This window comes from Alexandromys fortis, unplaced genomic scaffold, assembly GCF_014885135.2.
Source record: "Alexandromys fortis isolate MF-2015 unplaced genomic scaffold, M_Fortis_MF-2015_v1.1 scaffold_78, whole genome shotgun sequence".
Lineage (NCBI taxonomy): Eukaryota > Metazoa > Chordata > Mammalia > Rodentia > Cricetidae > Alexandromys > Alexandromys fortis.
In genome coordinates, this window is record NW_026067977.1 from 6,494,675 (window position 1) to 6,512,030 (window position 17,356).

General features: G+C 46.3%; 1 long non-coding RNA gene across 1 annotated transcript; it reads right to left on the reverse strand.

Annotated features, from left to right (window-relative positions):
• Positions 1–2,889: 2,889 nt before the first annotated feature.
• LOC126510843 (uncharacterized) lies at positions 2,890–9,022 on the reverse strand. Its single transcript, XR_007594522.1, has 3 exons — positions 4,330–9,022; positions 3,790–4,006; positions 2,890–3,681 (listed from the first exon to the last, which is right to left on the reverse strand). It is a non-coding gene; the product is annotated as an uncharacterized lncRNA (long non-coding RNA).
• Between the last annotated feature and the right edge of the window lie 8,334 nt (positions 9,023–17,356).

Below are 17,356 nucleotides of genomic sequence, written 5' to 3' on the forward strand. Positions count from 1 at the left end.
CCTGCAATATTTTCTTATTCTGTTTATTTCACCTTCCCATAACTTCTCAGACTAGCAGAGTAGAGTATTTTACATGGCAACTTCTGTAATTTGCAACAAAAGTAGCTGGTATCTCAAGTCTTGTGTTTCAAACCACACATTCCTTTCCCTTCTCCTTGAAGCACCTCCTCCTCCCACTGACCTTAGATAAACAGGCTTCATCTGACTGACAATTGCTTTGGAAAGAAGCAGTTTATACCTAAAAGAAATAAAGGCTTATAGCTTAGTAGTTGCTGTCTGCTAAAGGAGTAAATACATCTACAAAACTTGAGCTTGTGCCTGGCACAAAGGTAGGACTCAGGGCATTTCAGGTACTCACCACTATGATGGCTTTAGTAATTGAACAGTTCAGTTTACTAAATATTTCTCAAGTGTGTGATTGTTCTATACCTGAAACAGTTGTAGGTGCTTGGGAACAAAACATAGAAAATTAGTCCTTAACCTTAAAAGTTAATTTAACATCCTTGCTGGTAAAGACAGTTGTTGTGGTCATTTGAACGAGAACGGCCTTCAAAGACTCATGTGTTTGAATCCGTGGTTCTAGGTTCGTGGAACTGTTTGGGAAGGATTAGGAGGCGTGGCCTCGTTGGAGAAGACATGTTATGAGAATGGGTTTCAAAAGCCTCCTGCCATCTGCAATGTGCCCTCTGCTTTCCACTTGCCAACCTAAATGGGAGCCCTTAGCTGTTCCCACTGCCATGTTTTTTGCTGTGACATCATGGACTCTAACCCTCTGAAACTGCAAAGCCAACTGAATAGTTTCCTTTATGAGTTGCCTTGGTCACGGCATTTTATCACAGCAACAGAAAGGTAAGCAATGTCAGAGAGACAGGTGAGCTGCATAGAATGCTGGGAGATGGTGAGTGCAGAGGGTGAAGGAAAGAGAAAAACAGCTAGTAATACAATAACCAGACTATTCCTGGGTCAGTCCCCAAGGAAAAGGTGTGATTTGAAAGGGGTAGCTATCAGTGTAGTGGCAATAGAAAGGACCTATGTGGCATATAGTCCATTAGGAATGATATCTTAGTCTATTTGTGCTGCTAGAACAGCTGATCATAGTATGAGAGGCTTATAGCAGTAGAAATTCATTTGTCATAGCTCTGGAAAATTCAAGATCAAAGCCCCAGCAGTGCCAGTGTCTGGTTGAGGATCCACTTCCTGATATCCAGATATTATCTTTTGGCCTTGTCATGACTGAAGATGATTTCTGGGACTTTCTGTGTAAGGACATTAATTCCATTGACAAGGGACACTGATGACCTTTTCACCTCCTCAACCTCTACGTTCAAATAGTACCACAGTAAGGACTACATTTCAACATGAGTTTTTAGGGGGCACACAGACATTCCAGCTATGATTAAAGGGCTGGTGTGGAGGAAGAAGAGAAGGCGAGGCAGGAGAAGACACATCCTTCAGCATCTCTGGAGGATTGTTTCCAAGACCCCCACGGTGTCCAAACCACTTGGTGTTCAAGGCTCTATAGAATGGGACACAGATATCCTATCTAGCTTATTTTCATACCTGTTGCAATGCAAATGCTGTGTAAATAGTTGCTATACTGTACAGTTCGGGAGACAGTGGTAAGGTGAGGTCTGTACAGTTTCACAACAGGTGCAGCTTCTTCTTTTCATCCGAATATTTTCCAACCATGCTTTATTAATCAGAAGGTACACCGCAGTGGGTCACAGACAAGAAGATCTAAGGATTAACAAAAAGCCAGGAGCAGGGATAAATGCCTGGTTTAGGAACAGGAGTAAGTGCCCAACTACAGAGGGTCTTCCTCTGCAGGCCTTCCTTAGACATGCAAGCTAATCATTTGGTTGGTATTCACACTCAAGTTTGAGGTGCAGCCCAAAGAAAGGGTCATTGGTTATTAGTTATTGGGTATTGGTTACAGTCACAGTCGCGGTAAAGTTCAGGCAACCCTGACTGAAAGTGTGGGAGAAACAGGTGGAAAAAGAAAGTCAATGATTCTCAGAGGTACTTAGGTATCAGGAAAGAGGGGGTACAGTGGAGAAATAACAGGCTCACACCTTCAAAAAAAATGGAGAGAAGATAGATTGGTTGAAAGACAACGGACATCTTAGAAACTTAATTTTTGCGGGGGAGGTTGGTTTGAATTGATTTTGTGGCAGGGGATAGTTAGCTCAGGCTGGCCTCAAACTTACTACACAGCTGAGGGTAATTATGAATGTCTTACCCTCCAATTTCCTCTTCCCAAGTGCTGGGTTTACAGGCAGGTGCTTCTTCTACCCACCCACAATCCAGTTTTAACTGGTGCTGGGGATTGAGCTCAGAGCTCCGTGAATGCTAGGTAAGCATTCTACCAACTGAGCTTTGTCCCTAGCTCAGAACTTTGATTTAGAGTAGCAAATCTGAGAAACAAGAAGAGATAAGCAGGAAAAGTCTTTTACACAGGCCTGTGCGAAAGAAAAAAGTTGTGTTAGCTGAAAACACATAGTTAAGCATTAAAGATGGGGCTAGAGTAATGGCTTGGTGATTAAGAGTGCTGGCTGCTCTTCCAGAGGGTCCGGGTTCAATTCCCAGGACCCATGTGGCAGCTTACAACTGCCTATAATCTACCTCTGGGGGATCTGACACCCTTGTACAGACATACATACCAGCAGAACAAAGTAAAAATAAATAAATCATTTTAAAAAACATAATAAATCAATGCAGATGGCATTGCAAAGTTTATTTTTAATTTTTACTGCATGTGTTAGGTTGAATCCAGAGCTATATACAAGCTAAGTAGATGCTTTGACGGCAAACTACATCCCCAGACTCTGCCCCACCTTGCTTCCCACCCCCTCTTTTTGATCTTTACTTTGAAATAAGCTACCACTAAGTTGCTCAGTCTAGCCTCAAACTCTCTATGTAGTCTGGGCTGGCCTTGAACTTGAGACCCTCTTGCCTCAGCCTCCTTACTATATGAGATTACAGATGGCAACTAACATATTCAACTTAAAGTTTAATTTCTTAAAGAAGTCTCTTTCATATCTCAACATCATGTTTAGCATTCTTTCAATAATAGAACTTTTATTTAAGGAGGAAAAGAAAATAATGTGGGAACAGCATCGAGAGCACACCAGGCTTCCGGACTTTTACCTATGCTTTAGGCCCCTTGGGGAAGATTCTGGAGTGTCTGGGTCTCAGTGTTCTTTTCTGTGGAATGAGAGAGAACCGGAGGACAGGGTTACAAGTTCTCTTTTGGATTTTGGAGTTTGTGTGGCATTTAAGTGAGTAGTTCTTTCTCCCAGAGGACACGTAAAGTCAAGATGGAGAACATGAGCAAGCTGCTCATCAAGCCATCCATGGCTCCTGATGCTGAGCAGAGTCGGGGACCCTCGAGAACACGACTCTCAACCTGAGTTTGTTTCATGACAAGGAACAGCCCATTCAGAGGACAAAGGGGTATCAGACCCAGACCCTGTCAAGCTCTATTTTTTCCTTGGGCTGATGCTCCTCTCTCGCCTGTGACACCATGTAGAGGTCTTGCCATGTCATTAAGCTTCCCTTGAACATTTTCTGTCCCGTGTCCTTTCAGCTGTTCCCGGCCATGTCCTGGGATTGCGGGCGGTGGTGTGATGGTACAGATGAGAACAGAATCCAAGGCGGTGTCTGCCTGGTGACATTCACAGTCTAATGGGGAAAATAGGCATTAAACAACAGCTATGGATGATTTATTATAAAGCCGTGAGCATGCCAAGTGCTGCGGAAAGAAATACCAAGGACTGCCGTGGCGCTTACCAGAGGAGCTTAATTTAGTCCCTCAGACTGAAGAAGTGATATTTCAACCGACCCCTCAAAGAGGAGCTACAGTGAGATGGAGAGAGAGAGACGAACATTCTGGATCAGGATGCAGCCAGGGGAGGGCCTCCTCTCGGATCCGTCCTTTCCCCGTGTTGCCACACTGCCTGAGACTTCAGATGGCAAGCGGCACTTAGGGCGGGGCGTTCAGCTGTTCCTAGTTAACAGACACTGGTTATGTTCAAATGGCGCAGTAAATAACCACATCCTCTCATCCACTATGTGTATCTGCCCTAACAGAACTCGGTTTCCAGCAGAAGGTATGGGCACACACACACACACACACACGCACACACACGCACACATGCATGCACGCACACGCATGAGGAGTATGATACTGATAAAGATGGAAAAGGAAAGGCAGGAAATGGGTATAAGAACCTGCAAAGGAAAGTGTCAAAAGAAACCACCACCAAGGAGACCTTAATGTCTCAAACTTTGTTCTTAACAAGCCCTTCCCCTCTCCTCTCAGCTCCATACCGGCATCCTCTACATCCGACGTCTGACTCACGCGCATGTCCCGCCATGGCCACGTGCACTCAGTGCTATCGCCCGATTCCTTTGTGCTCTGTGTCCAGAGCAGAACTGGGATCGTGCAAAGCCCCTTCCTTAGCCATGCTGCAGGCTTAGACAGAGCCCGGGGAGACTATCTCCCTGGCGATCAGCACCCTGCAATGTTGTTTTCATATCCCTTTCCTATTGTTGATTCTACTGATCACTGATAACACAGCTATGCTCGTGGGGGAATTACAGAGCAGAGATTTCCTGGACGGATTCACAACAATGTGAACTTGAAACCCAGCATGGGACTTCGAATACCAGAAAAAACAACGAAAACCTCACATGAAAAGAATTAGACCTCTCCTTCATCCTCCTGCTCTGAAAATACCTAGATCTGTCCCAGGTGAGCAGAATGCGCTCTCTATGCTGTTCCTAGGCTCTCAAGCAGGGTTATGGTGGAAGATCTCTCGTGGCCATGACTGTGTGCAGGCATCCATCAGCTATGGGACTGTGTACACAGGCATCCATCAGCTTTGGGGACTGTGTATGCAGGCATCCATCAGTTATTGGCTGCAACTGTGAGCACCTTTACTCTTGATCGGTCCTGTTTTGTTTTAATCTTCCAGTATGGTTTTCTTGCTGGAGGCGCAAGGTCAGCCCTTTGCCGTACACCCAAAGAAACAGCCATTTGATCATCCTGTGACCTCTTGGGCGGGTTGCCCAAGGTGCAGTTGCACACTGACCTGCTCATCTGGGTCTCAGCATTCCGGGAGCAAACACGGTAGTCTAGTTAAAGAGCTACTGATTTGCTGACACAGAGAGGGCCACCCAGTGAGGTCACAGTCATTGGTGGTGTCATTCCTGAGAGGTGATGGGAGGGTGTCAGAGTGAGCCCACCCACTCTGCAGGGAAGCCATTAATACCTGGGCCACAGATGGAGCCCAGAGCAGAGGCAAGGCATTTCGATAGTCTGCTGTTCGATTTAAATCAAAGAGAACAAAAATTAGCAGCTTGGGAGCCTAGGATGGCTACATGGTCTCCTTCCTGTGCTCCGTAAGAGCCCCCATTTTGGGTAACCACAGAATGCCTATGAAACAAGGGTTTGGGAAGGAGAGAGCAGCTGCCAGAGGTGTCAATAAGCCAATTTGTGGCTTGTTAGAGTGTTACACTTGTTTATCGGCATTTAACGAGACAAGACATTGATGTTAACACAGTGGGAGGGAAGTGGCCTGGACCAATAGTATCTCTCGCTGAAAATTAATTTAGACCCTCTTCTCTTTGTGTCAGAAATGGTAGAGCTAATTCATTACCAAAGTGTTGAAATGCCACTGAAAATGAGCTTGGGTAATAGGGGCAAGTCATCAGCAAGTGAACAAAATCCCAATTTAGCTTTCTTTTGGTAACCTCTAGCAAACGAGACACTGTGAAATGATATGCTCCATGGCAGGGAAAAGAGCATCAAGGATTTGTTTAATCTGGGGGATGGGAGGATTGCAGGGTTGGGAACGGGGCAGGGTCATGTGCAGATCTTTGGAAACCCTCAGAGCTGCTGCTGCTAGCCCATTGCTGGTAGCCCAGTTCTCAGCCATGCCCACTGATGGAATTCAACAACTTGTGCTCAGAACCTGTTAGCCGGAAGTGTCCGGAGGCCTAGTAAGGCCTCGCTCTTTTATTAGAATTATGTGAAATCTCGGTCTGGATCGTTTACAAGAGATCTCGGCTCCATGCGCTGGTCTCGAGTTGAGGTTGGGCATGCCATCACTCATCTCTCTGCTTCATGCCTCTCATTTAGCAGTAATGCGGGTCACGTGACCCCCGAGTTGTAGCGTCTGTCTCCTATTTATTTGCTCTTGGCCGTGTGTTCCTCTGGCTGCTCTGTTTTCCCCGGGAAATTTCAGACATGGAAACTACAGCTTCTGAGGACCCAACTTTAACAAAATGGAAAGAATCATTCAGCTCAGTGCAGACTCTGCCTTGCTGTTCGCCGTGGAGGCACGTGCTGCAGGAAGGACGGGTCGGAGTCATGAGGTCAGCTTAGCCTGGACGACTGAGTCTCTTTTGGAGGGCCCTGTATCATTTCCTCCATCCCAACGAGGGGTTATAAGAGCTCTGTTAAAGCCTCATGGGAGGGGGGCATGACCGTGACAGCGTTCTGAGTGTCGAGTCTGTGTCATTAGCTCACGACTCCTCTACCCTCTCTCTGCGCCACTTGCTGCAGCTGTTCCCACTCAATTGCAGCGTGCCCTCCAGGTGATTGCGGGTGAGGCTCGTGAGATTCACAGGGAACTTCACATTCTCACAAGGCTCGGGAGACTTGCATGACTTTCAGGCTTCCCCCTGAGATTAGGGGTCCCTACCCCAGGCTTTGAAAGAAGAAGGAAGTTTCTTAGCAGGGGAGACTCTTTGGTTGTGTAGCTGCTTGGAAGTTGCATGAGGAAGGTCAGGAAGGCAGAATTCCTGAGCTGATAGCCACAGTGGGGTAAAACCCCAGGATTTTCAGTGATGCAGCTGCTGGGGTCATTCGGGCTTCTGTCACTAAACCCAACAAGCCTGTTGGTTTGCCACGTTGGACTTAGGTTGAACAGTTACTTTGGTTGTTCATTATCTTCTTCATCTGGAGTCGATAGAATTAGACTCCTCAAGAAGGTCACTCCATACATTCAGGTCTTCCCATAAAGGAATGGAGTACCCCTCTCCACTCCTTAGCTTAGTTTGGGGTCACGTGGCAGTGCAGCAGTTCTGAGCCTAGGTTTTAAGAGGCACTGCATGCTTCTGCTCACCAGCAGGTCGGGACAGGAGGGACATGGCGCAGAAGCTGGCCAAGCTCCATTGACCACAGGTGATCCTCAGAGCTGCAAGCTGAATAAAGGCTTTCCCTGTATGCCGCTGACCTCTAGGGTGGTCTGAGTTGCAGCAAAAGCAAATGATAAAGTTTCCTTCGCACAAGGGAAGAGATTCTTACACGCAAGTAGATCAATTGGAAGGAATTATCTAAAAATAAGAGTCAGGTATGTTTTCTGGCTGGGGCCGCCCTCTTACAGTAACCTGGGTGGCTGCTGTGTTACCAAGGCCCCTTTCTCTGCTCGGCCACAAAGGCTGCTGGTTAAATCTGTTTCACACACAGATGGCCTGGAAGAACATTCCCCTCCCCTTCTGAAGTCTAGCCTCATTTGGCCTCATTCTCTTATGACCTCAAAAGAAAAACTGACCTCATACCTGTTAGAGACTCCTCCTAGATTAAAAAAAAAATAATAATAATAACAATTACTTATAGCACACGTGAGTGCAGATGCCCATGGAGGCCAGAAGAGGGCGTTGAATCCATGGAGCTGGAGCTATAGGTCCCTGTGTGCTGCATGACAGAATGCAGGGAATCAAACTCTGGTCTGCAGCAAGAGCAGTGGGTACCCCTAACCACTAAGCCGTCTCTCCTGTCCCCAGGGATTTGTTCTGAACAACAGTTTCCAAACATCTGTAAGAATTTTTCCCACTCATGATAGAAAGATGGGCTTCCAAATTAAAAGTTACAAGATCCAAAAGGAGGAGCATGGGAGAATCTTTGTGAATGGGCGGCCAGCAATTCAGACATCCTCCCCTCCTACACCTTCCAGCCAGCAGACAGGACTGAGAGCCCAGTCAGCATCCCCTTGGCCCGGAAGGGTGATATGTCTTTGACAAAGCTTTCATAATGTGAACACAGGTCCGCGCAGTTTGAATGTGAGCTGCTTGGGATAAATGCCTCCATTATTCACCTTCCTGCTCATGAAAGGCAGCCATGCCTACGTTTTCAATAAGCACTGTTGGCATGCAACACGCGGCCCCCTCTTCCCTGCCGCTTGTGGACGCGGCCTCTCCCTGGCCAGGCTCCCTGCTGCAAATGTGTGATTACAGGATTAGAAAGGTGATGGAAATAGTAATCACGCCTGTTTTCAGACAGAGCTTTCCCTCGAGGGACCTCGAACCGCTGTGTTCTTATTCATACCTGCGAGGAAAGAAAACCTAGGGGGCACTGCCATAGATGGGCAAATAAGGCTGCAGAAAGGGCGACAGAGCCAGCTGCTGTTGGCCCTCCAAAAGATGGGTGTCAAGGCAGAGTTTAGGGCCTACAGACAATCAAAGCTCCAGGCTATGCAAACTGGGCCTGGGGTTGAGACATTACCCATTGTGATGGGGGAGCAGCTTTGGGGCAAAGTCAGCAGCAGTGTGCATCTGAGCAGGCAAATGAACTGGCGAACAAACCACAGGAGGTGGACAGCCATCCTGTCTTGCAGTTGACATTCAAAGAGGTCCAACAGAAGCTCTCTAGATGTTGAGCGGAACAGAGAAAGGGGGACCTAGAAACAAACAGAGCACAATGGCTCAGGAAGGAGAGGTTTTGGCTAGGACAGGAATCCTCAGAAAGTAAGGACTCTGAGAAACAAGGTAGGTCCAGGCTCAGACAAGCCAAGAGGTAAGGAGGGTAATTGAGGAGGTTCAACATGCTCACCGAACCAGGAAAATGTCCTACTGGAGCTTCATCAAAGGCCAGAGCAGGTCCTGCAGTCAGATCAATTGAGTCACCAAAACTAGACTAGACTGGTTCTATGGAAACTGGTCTCATTCTATGGAAAGAAAGGCTTGCTTCCAGCATCAAGAGAAAGGCCTATTACTCGGCTGGGGAATGGTGAGGGAGGAGAAGTAGCAGCACAAAGGCCATCTAAGTGTAGGCTTCTGGAGGTCATGGGGACTTCACATTAGTCCCAGCTAGAACGATGCCTTCTATGCAAAACATCAGATATCAGGGCTGTAGTCTTGGATCCAGTCCACCCTGTTTCACCATGGATCTTAAGCTAGAAGCCTACATTGGTTGCGCCTCAGTTCCGCCTCAGTTCCTTCATCCCCAGAAGAGACTAGAAACCACCTAACTACCTCCTTCCCTTCATTGCTATGGGGACAACATGAAATAACACACTCGGTCACTTCAGAAAAAGAGAACTACAACGCTTAGCCACTATTACTCATGTGCTACAGCAGCATGTCTCTACAGGAGTTTCCCAAGGCTGGCTAGCTTAAGGATCATCTAGCCCTTGTTCCTGAGGCCCTTATACTTCCTCTCCTAGTAAGGACCTCTGTGATATCAGAAAGAGACATATAGACAGAGCAGTATGTTTTTGTTGTTGTTGTTTTACTCTTTGCTTTTTTAAGGGTCCACTACCCAGCTCCCAAATTAATACATAGGGACTTCTTCTTACTTATGAATGCCCAGCCTTAGCTTGTCTTGTTTCTAGCCAGCTGTTCTTAAATTATCCTGTCTGCCTTTTGCCTCTGGGCTTTTACCTTTCTCTAGTCTATATATCTTCTTTTACTTCTTACTCTGTTGCTGGCTGTATGGCTGGGTGGCTGGGCCCGTGGTGTCCTCCTCTTCTTCTCCTTTGTTTACTCCTCCCTCTTTTCTTCTATTTATTGTCTCTGCCTGGCAGCCCCACCTATCCTTTCTCCTGCCTTGCTATTGGCTGTTCAGCTCTTTATTAGACCTATCAGGTGTTATAGACAGTCAAAGTAACACAGCTTCACAGAGTTAAAACAAATGCAACATAAAAGAATGCAGAAAATCTTTGCATCATTAAACAAAAGTGCCACAGCATAAACACACATAACACATCTTAAAATAATATTGCACATCACAGAGCCATGCCTGTGGAACTGGTGAGGAGCCGTAGTCATTTGGTCACTATTCTTATGTTAGCTGTGGACAACAATGTACATGTGATGTTATCCACCTGTAGTCATACTGCTAGTTAATCACAGACCCAGAAAACTGTGTCAGGTGCACGGGAACTCAATACACCATTACGGTGCTTACCACCTCCCACCACCAACACCGTTGTCCAGTTCTGATGCACTTCCACTGAGTAATTCAATTTCCTATTTATGAAGAATGTTTTCGAATGGGAAATAGTGAGAGGGAAGTCGTGGGTAATATTTAAAAGGACATTTTTTAGATGATCTAAGGTCACTTAAATCCCTCTTCCTTTGGAAGCCTCTGCTAACTACCTATCCCAGACTGCCATTGTACCTCATCTCTCATCCAAATTCCACCATGTTAAGAGTAAATTGCTTCCTTCCTTGCCTCTCTCATCTTCCAGAATACAGGTTTGCTTTCATGTAAGAGAATATGTTTATTTTTCAAAATTCAGTTCACATTGCAAAACATTGTATGTGAAGCCATAGATTTTCTTATAATCTAGAAATCTGTCCCAGATTACTTTGAGCCCATTGCTTAGAAATTGTTAAAGAAACAAACAAGCAAAACCATTGATTCTAGCTAGGCATGGTGGTGTATCTTTAATACCAGTACTTGGGAAGCAGAGGCAGAGGCAGGCGGATCTCTGTGAGTTTGAAGCCATCCTGATCTAGATATTGAGTTTTAGGTCAGTCAGAAATACATGGTAAGACACCACTAAAACAAAACAACAAAAGCACTAATTCTTATACCGGTTGTGTTTTGGATTTTGTTTTGCTTTGTTAGACATAGGGACTCACTTTGTAGCCCAGGTTGTTCTTGAACTCATGGCAATCCTGCTGGGTCAGGAGGCTCTGAAGTGCTGGGATTATAGCTGTGAACTACTATGCTGTAGATGGAGACTGCTCTTTCATTTCCAATTACCCAGACCCAAATAATCACACAAAACTATATTAATTATAACACTGGCTAATGGCTCAGGCATATTTCTACCTAGCTCTTACATATTCAAATAACCTATTTCCATTAATCTATGTATTGTCATAAGGTTGTAGCTCACCAGTAAGGTTTCGATATCTTTCTCTTTGGGCAGCTACATGGCTTCTCTCTGACTCTGCCTTCTTTCCTATTTCTCTGCTTGGATTTTCCGCTTTGCTATATTCTGCCCTGCCATAGGCCAAAGCAGCTTCTTTATTAACCAATGGTAATAAAACATATTCACAGCATCCAGAGGGGATCCCACGTCACTATGCTCAGCTACAGGTGTTTTATTTAGGCTCTACACAACTGGTCAAGTCTCTTGCCCTCTTGGAGTTTCAGATTTACCAATTCTAAAATGGGGGAGGGGCTACCTGTGAGACACTGGTTTTCAATAGTTAATAAAAATTCCCTGTGGTAAGACCATTGACCAAACAATTCCTCTTGTAGAGAGTCATTTTATGATGCACTCACAAATAACCTGTAGCTATTCATAATGGCTTTATTTGTGAAAGCTAATGATTGGAAACATTGTAAGTAAGCTTGTTAAATAAACCACATTTTATAAAGCCATCTAAGGCATCCACCAAAGCAATAGTGTAAGTACATGTATTCTGAAACAGCGCAAACACCAAAATATATTAAGTGGGAAAAAAGTACAAGGTGTGTAATACTGGATAAAGCAAGCTTTCTCTCCATGTCAGCGATGGAGAATGTATGTGTGTGTTTACATAAGATAACTCCAGTTCAATCTGGGAGTTGGTGACATTTGATTGAGCCATGTGCAAATAAAGGATATATTTTCAAAGACTGCCAAAGCAAAGGAGGGAGAATTGAAACACCGCCCACCCACTTGTGTTCTGTAAGAAGCATCTGGGATTATCCCTGCGGTCAGCAGCATGGGCAGTACCAGTGGGGGCTACTGCAGCTCTCAGGTCTTCATTTGCCTCTTCTTCTGAGCTGGAACGGAGTAACTTGGCTATCTATTGAGATTTGGTCTTGATCATCCATAGCAAATTCATATCCCGGCTGTCCAGCAATGTTTGAATAAAGTATTTCCACTCTCCATTACCAGAGCTCTCTAATAAGGTGTGGAAGAGAGCAACGCTCTGCCCATGAGAGCCTAGCACTTGAGTCTAGGAGGATCCTCATTGTGCCTGGGCTCAGTTCCGCCTCCTGCAGTGTTCAGTCTCTCTGTCTACTAGTGGACAGCCCACTTGACTTTAGAGCCTCAGCCTTTCCAAAGATTGTGATGACTAGGGCCCCAGGTAGGACCCAGGAAGTACTGCTTCTAAAGCAGGAAATACCGTCTCCAGAGCTGGCAGTTTCCTCTGTATCCTTTACTGCTTTGCTGGTTCTTTCTAACATTTTATTGCTTTTGTTACAGTTAAGGAGGAAATTTAGCCCCAGGGAAAAGAACAACGAGCTACTGACCAGGACATCAGAGCTAGCCATGTTACTAGGAACTGACCATCAGATTAAACAGAAAGCAAAGTGGGAAGAACTGTTGATTGGAAATCGCCGCCCTATAGATGCTGAAATCATACCATTAGTTATATAAGTTTTAAGCATGGTTATCAACATGTAGGTCATCTCTTTAAATTGAAAAACCTTTGGAATAAGAAGCCTAAAAGACCATTTATTCATCTATTCAAGATTATTGAATGTTTATTCATGCCAGACACTTTACCTAGTATCTAAGCACACAAGCAAATAAGATTATCACCGATTTTAATAGGAAATAGTAAACATAGTAATATATTTAATAGCAAATACAGCAACAGCAGTGGCTAGCACTAGATGTTTATTTATGTGGTAGGAAGATTTCTAAGCGTTTTGTATGCCTCTTCATTGAATTAGTTTAATAACTACGTGATGGATGTCACCTCTATTTATTGAAATGAGAAAACAGGCACAGCGATGGTAAGAAATTCACCAAGGTCTCATAGCAGGCAAGTAGGTTAGCTGAAATGTAAACTTCACATCCAACAGACATTTTTCTAAGAAGTAGCAGTAGCCAGGGGTTGTGATACTAGATGTTGGCTCTCTGTGGGTGTAGAGAGAAGATAAATGGCTTGGTGGTCCTTCAGGATAATTCTTCTCTAGGTTACATTGGGAAGAGCTCATATCTGCATAAGAATTTGAAGAAACAAAAGATGTCGATCAATTGAAGGGGAAATTGCTGGGGGATCAATAAGGGTGGCCGGGGTATCCATGAAACAGAAAGGTCAAGGCAGGACAAGGACCTGGTGGTCGGTGCTATGAAGAAAGAAAGTTTTATCCAAAAATAACATGCTGGGTCTCAGGCATTCCAGCTACCTGGGGAAACTAAAGAACTGAATCTGTCATTCGCAGTAGTGGAACAAATTAACAAGGAAGGACAGAGTGACAGAAAGAATCCAACTACATGAGTTGTCAGCCAAGGAGAGCCTTCAAATACTGAATCACACTTCTACGTCAAGCGCAGCCAAGCTGGGTGGAACTGACCTGAGAACATGTGGCATAGAGCTTGGCTGAGTGTCCCCAAACTCAGCCTAAGTAGCTTGGAGATGGGTTCACTTGTAGACAGCCCAACACATGAATTCAGGCTGGTCAGGGGGCACTTTTATGGCCACCCTCTCTCTGCCTTCAAATTTTGGACATGCTACCATCCTTCCTATGCTACTTCCTGGGATATGGAATTGAGTTTTGAGTAACAACTGCATTCATTTTCCAAATTCTGTCCTAGCTCTTCCTGGCTGAAGTAGAAGTTATATGCTTACAAGGGAAGGTTGAATCTCCATCCCTCTGGGCTCAGTCTTCTAGGAACTGAAATGTGGAAACTGGCAGGTGGGAGAAGCTGGGGAGTGGGGCTAAAAGGCTTAGCTGTCATGATGTCGCACTCTGAAAAGTCAGTGGCCCTTGTTTGAGGAGTATGAAAGGAGGAGGACGGGATGGGCTTTAGTCTGCTCTAGAAGAAAATGAAGCCTGTTTTTTCCTTCCTGATTAGCATTTTTATTGCATCCTTCCTATTTGTTCTGCCTGTTCATAATTAAATACTGCCCATGGTGTCTCGTCTATTTTGGTAATGTGCTCTTGGACACCGATGGATTGGATTTAGATTTGCTTTATGGGCTTCCTCCACTGGTACAGAATGAGGCATAAACTTAGGGTCTCCATGGCAAGGTGGGCTGGATAGGGAAGGGAGGCTAGCACTGGGATCAGGAGCCTCCTTACCCTACTGCTGGGGTCCGAACTGGTAGCTTGGCTGAAAAATAGAAAAAGTGTGTGTTCTTCCTGTCCCCAGAGCAACTTCTATTCGTGATGGTATGAAGGCACAAGGTAGCTCCCTCTGTGCTGAGGGTAAGGTTGAGGCCCAGAGGCTAACAATGACCCTCGAAGGTTGAAAGACAGAGATGAGGAAAAGTGACGAGATTCTTCTGGATGAAGACACCAGACGTTGGCCAAACAAAGTCTGATGCTTGTTCCAGTTGCCATACTTTTTGCCCTCTACACGTAACCTAAAGTCACATCTATGTAGTCAAGGCCACCTGCCTTGGGCCATCATATTGCTTTGCCCTTCCATTCCTGTGCCAAGCCTCCAGCATCTTCTCTCTTCCTCCTGTTCTTGGTAGTACCCATTCTATTTCCAGGGAGTCGGCTCACTACCCCACCTCTATTCTTTACCCAAAGCCCATCTTCCTCCTCTCATCAGGTCAAACTTGATTCACAATAAGAAGGGATGCATTAGATAGCTGGACCTTACTGAGTATAGGTTTGGCCATCTAGATCAGCAGCTCACAAAGTATGGCTCCCACAACCTCAGCAGCAACTTGGCATCTGCTAGACATGCAAATTCCTGGGCTCTACGTAGTGGGGACAGGGTCCTGCCATTCGGTCTTAACCAGGCACCAGGGTTTCTAGGCACTCTCACTTCTGAGAGCCACCTCTTCTTACCGTTTTCCCACAACTTTCCCTCCGTGACATCTTTACTGAAATCACATCCCCTGTGGACCAGTCTTCTCCCACTGACCCCAGACTCCAGGCTGCTCCACCGTCTGCTGGAAAGACCACTGTCTGAAGAGCTGTCTTTGTCTACTCTGGCATCTGTGACCCTTCTTCCTGGGAGTGCGGCTGTCTCCCACAGTTCCAGCTCTCACCTCTATTCTGATGATCTCCATGTGTTTAATCCCTGTCCCCAGTTCTAGAAATTCACTCTGACTGCCTATCAGGTACTTGAATTTTAATATTCTAGACAGCTCACTCACATTTTCCAAACAGAAGTCCCCAAGTTCACGTCTGAGGTTCCTAATTTCACTTGGTTTCCCATCCTACTTTGCACAGTCTCTCCTCCTGTGTGGTCCAGTGACCACAGTTTCTGCTGCTACCCATCCTTTAGGTGGGCTTCCTTCCTTGGTGGCTCGGCAGCTCCAGCTTAGGCTACACATCCTCTACTTCTACCCTCTCTGCTCAGCACTGCCAGCATTGTTGTGCAAACGCACAGTTCTTTCACAGAAGGGTCTCTGGCCTCTTGCAGTACAGACCCCCAAAGGACTTCCCACCATCTGCTTCCCTGACTGGCTGGCTCCTGTCACTCTCCTTGCTCAGTCTTCTCTATCTCCACCAGTCATGGTCACCCTTCTGAGTACTCGTTCACATCCTTGTCTGCACAAAATGACTTTGGTCTCAGAGAGCCTGCTCGTATCACCCATCTAAGTCAGCAAGTCTTGCCTTATGTGTATCCTTCCCAGATGTCTCTCCCCTCTTCTCCCGGTGCTGGGCTTCCAGAGCACATGGCCCTTGCCAGAGTTCTAGCACGCATCTCTTTGTACCGCTCATTTGCCATCCTCCTCGACTGTGGCTTCTCTGAGTCTTGGCAGAGCTTCAGTGGCTGTGGCTTCTCAGCCCTTAGTGTGACTGCTGACGCATGGCTGGAGCTCCATACATGTTCCGTTGCTGGTTTCATTCGGTGACGACACAAGGCTCAGCTCTTGCACAGCTGCAAGAGTGGTGAAAGAATCTGCCCATCGCAAGCCCTCAGGCTCCATGACTTTGTCTCCCACCCTTGCTGCTAGTCTTTGTGTGTTAGTTTCACCTGCCCTAGTGTTGACAGTAGAAGGAACGACTCAGAGTCACTACTCAAGACCCTGGACTGACAGCACAGCCCACTGCTTAGTCTTGAGACTCTCTGCTCCTTCTCTCGGGCTTTCAGCAGTGGGACTACCTGCTGAATCTCCCTTATGCAGAGAAAATGGGGAAAGGCAGTTCCCCACAACCCCCAGCCTCCTTATCAGTTCCTGCCTCTGGCTGGTCGTTCTCTTGAATCTCAGAGCAGTAGCCACATGGCAATACAGGATTTGGGAGTACTTCCTGCAGTTCTGGATGCTGAGGCATGAAACCTCCGCAGCCAGCGACACGCAACAGTGCCTGAGTAGCTCTCAGTGAGTGTTTGGTGACTAACAGAATACCAAAGAATGTAAGATGCTCTCAAAGTGGTTTCCACTGTTGCTGGCCATGCTGTTCTACCCAGAAAGGAGTGAAGGGCAGCAGAAAGGAACATGGAGAGACATGGAAAGAACATTTCTCCACAGTTTTCTGCTCACCTCCAAGAAGGACCTCTAGATCAGAAAAAAACACAGGGGTCCCCAAAGTGCCAATTCCTCCTGTGTCTTGCTATTAGCCCTAGGCTGTACCCTTCCAAGTTGCAGGCAGACAGAGGTAGACAAACTAGCTTGGAGACACCTCTAAGTGAATTCAATTACCATAGCAACCAAAACTACCAGCATGGAGATTCGGCTCTAGACAGCAGCAATCCTGGCATCCCAGAGAAGCAGTCAGTCAAAAGCCACTGCTGGGAGACCAGGGGGTAAGGGAGGGCAGAGGCACCTCCTAATTCACTTAGGCTTGAGGGGTTGTACAGAACTCTTATCAGCCAGAAGCAAGCATCTGCTGTCCCTACCCTACGTGGACCTAGAGCAACGAGCACATGCTGGCCTCTTGTTTCCAGGTGTCCTTCCGAGGGTGGGCAGGAGATCAGCCTTCCTACTGCACCTCTCTGAAGTGTAGAACTTCAGAGTCAGAGCTCCCTGACTGGGAGATGGCTCAGCTGGCAAAGGTGCTTGTTGCCAAGCCTGCCAGCCTGAGTTTGATCTCCAGAACCATTGTGGTGGAAGGAGAGCTCCCAGACAGAGAGGAGGGAAGGCGGAGGAGAGGAAGACAGAGACCCAGGCAGAGTGGTGACGGTCAGGCTAGGGTCTGCCAATCTCACACATCCTCAGGCTCTGTGACTTTGACTTCCACCCTTGCTCTTACACATCTACTTCCCAA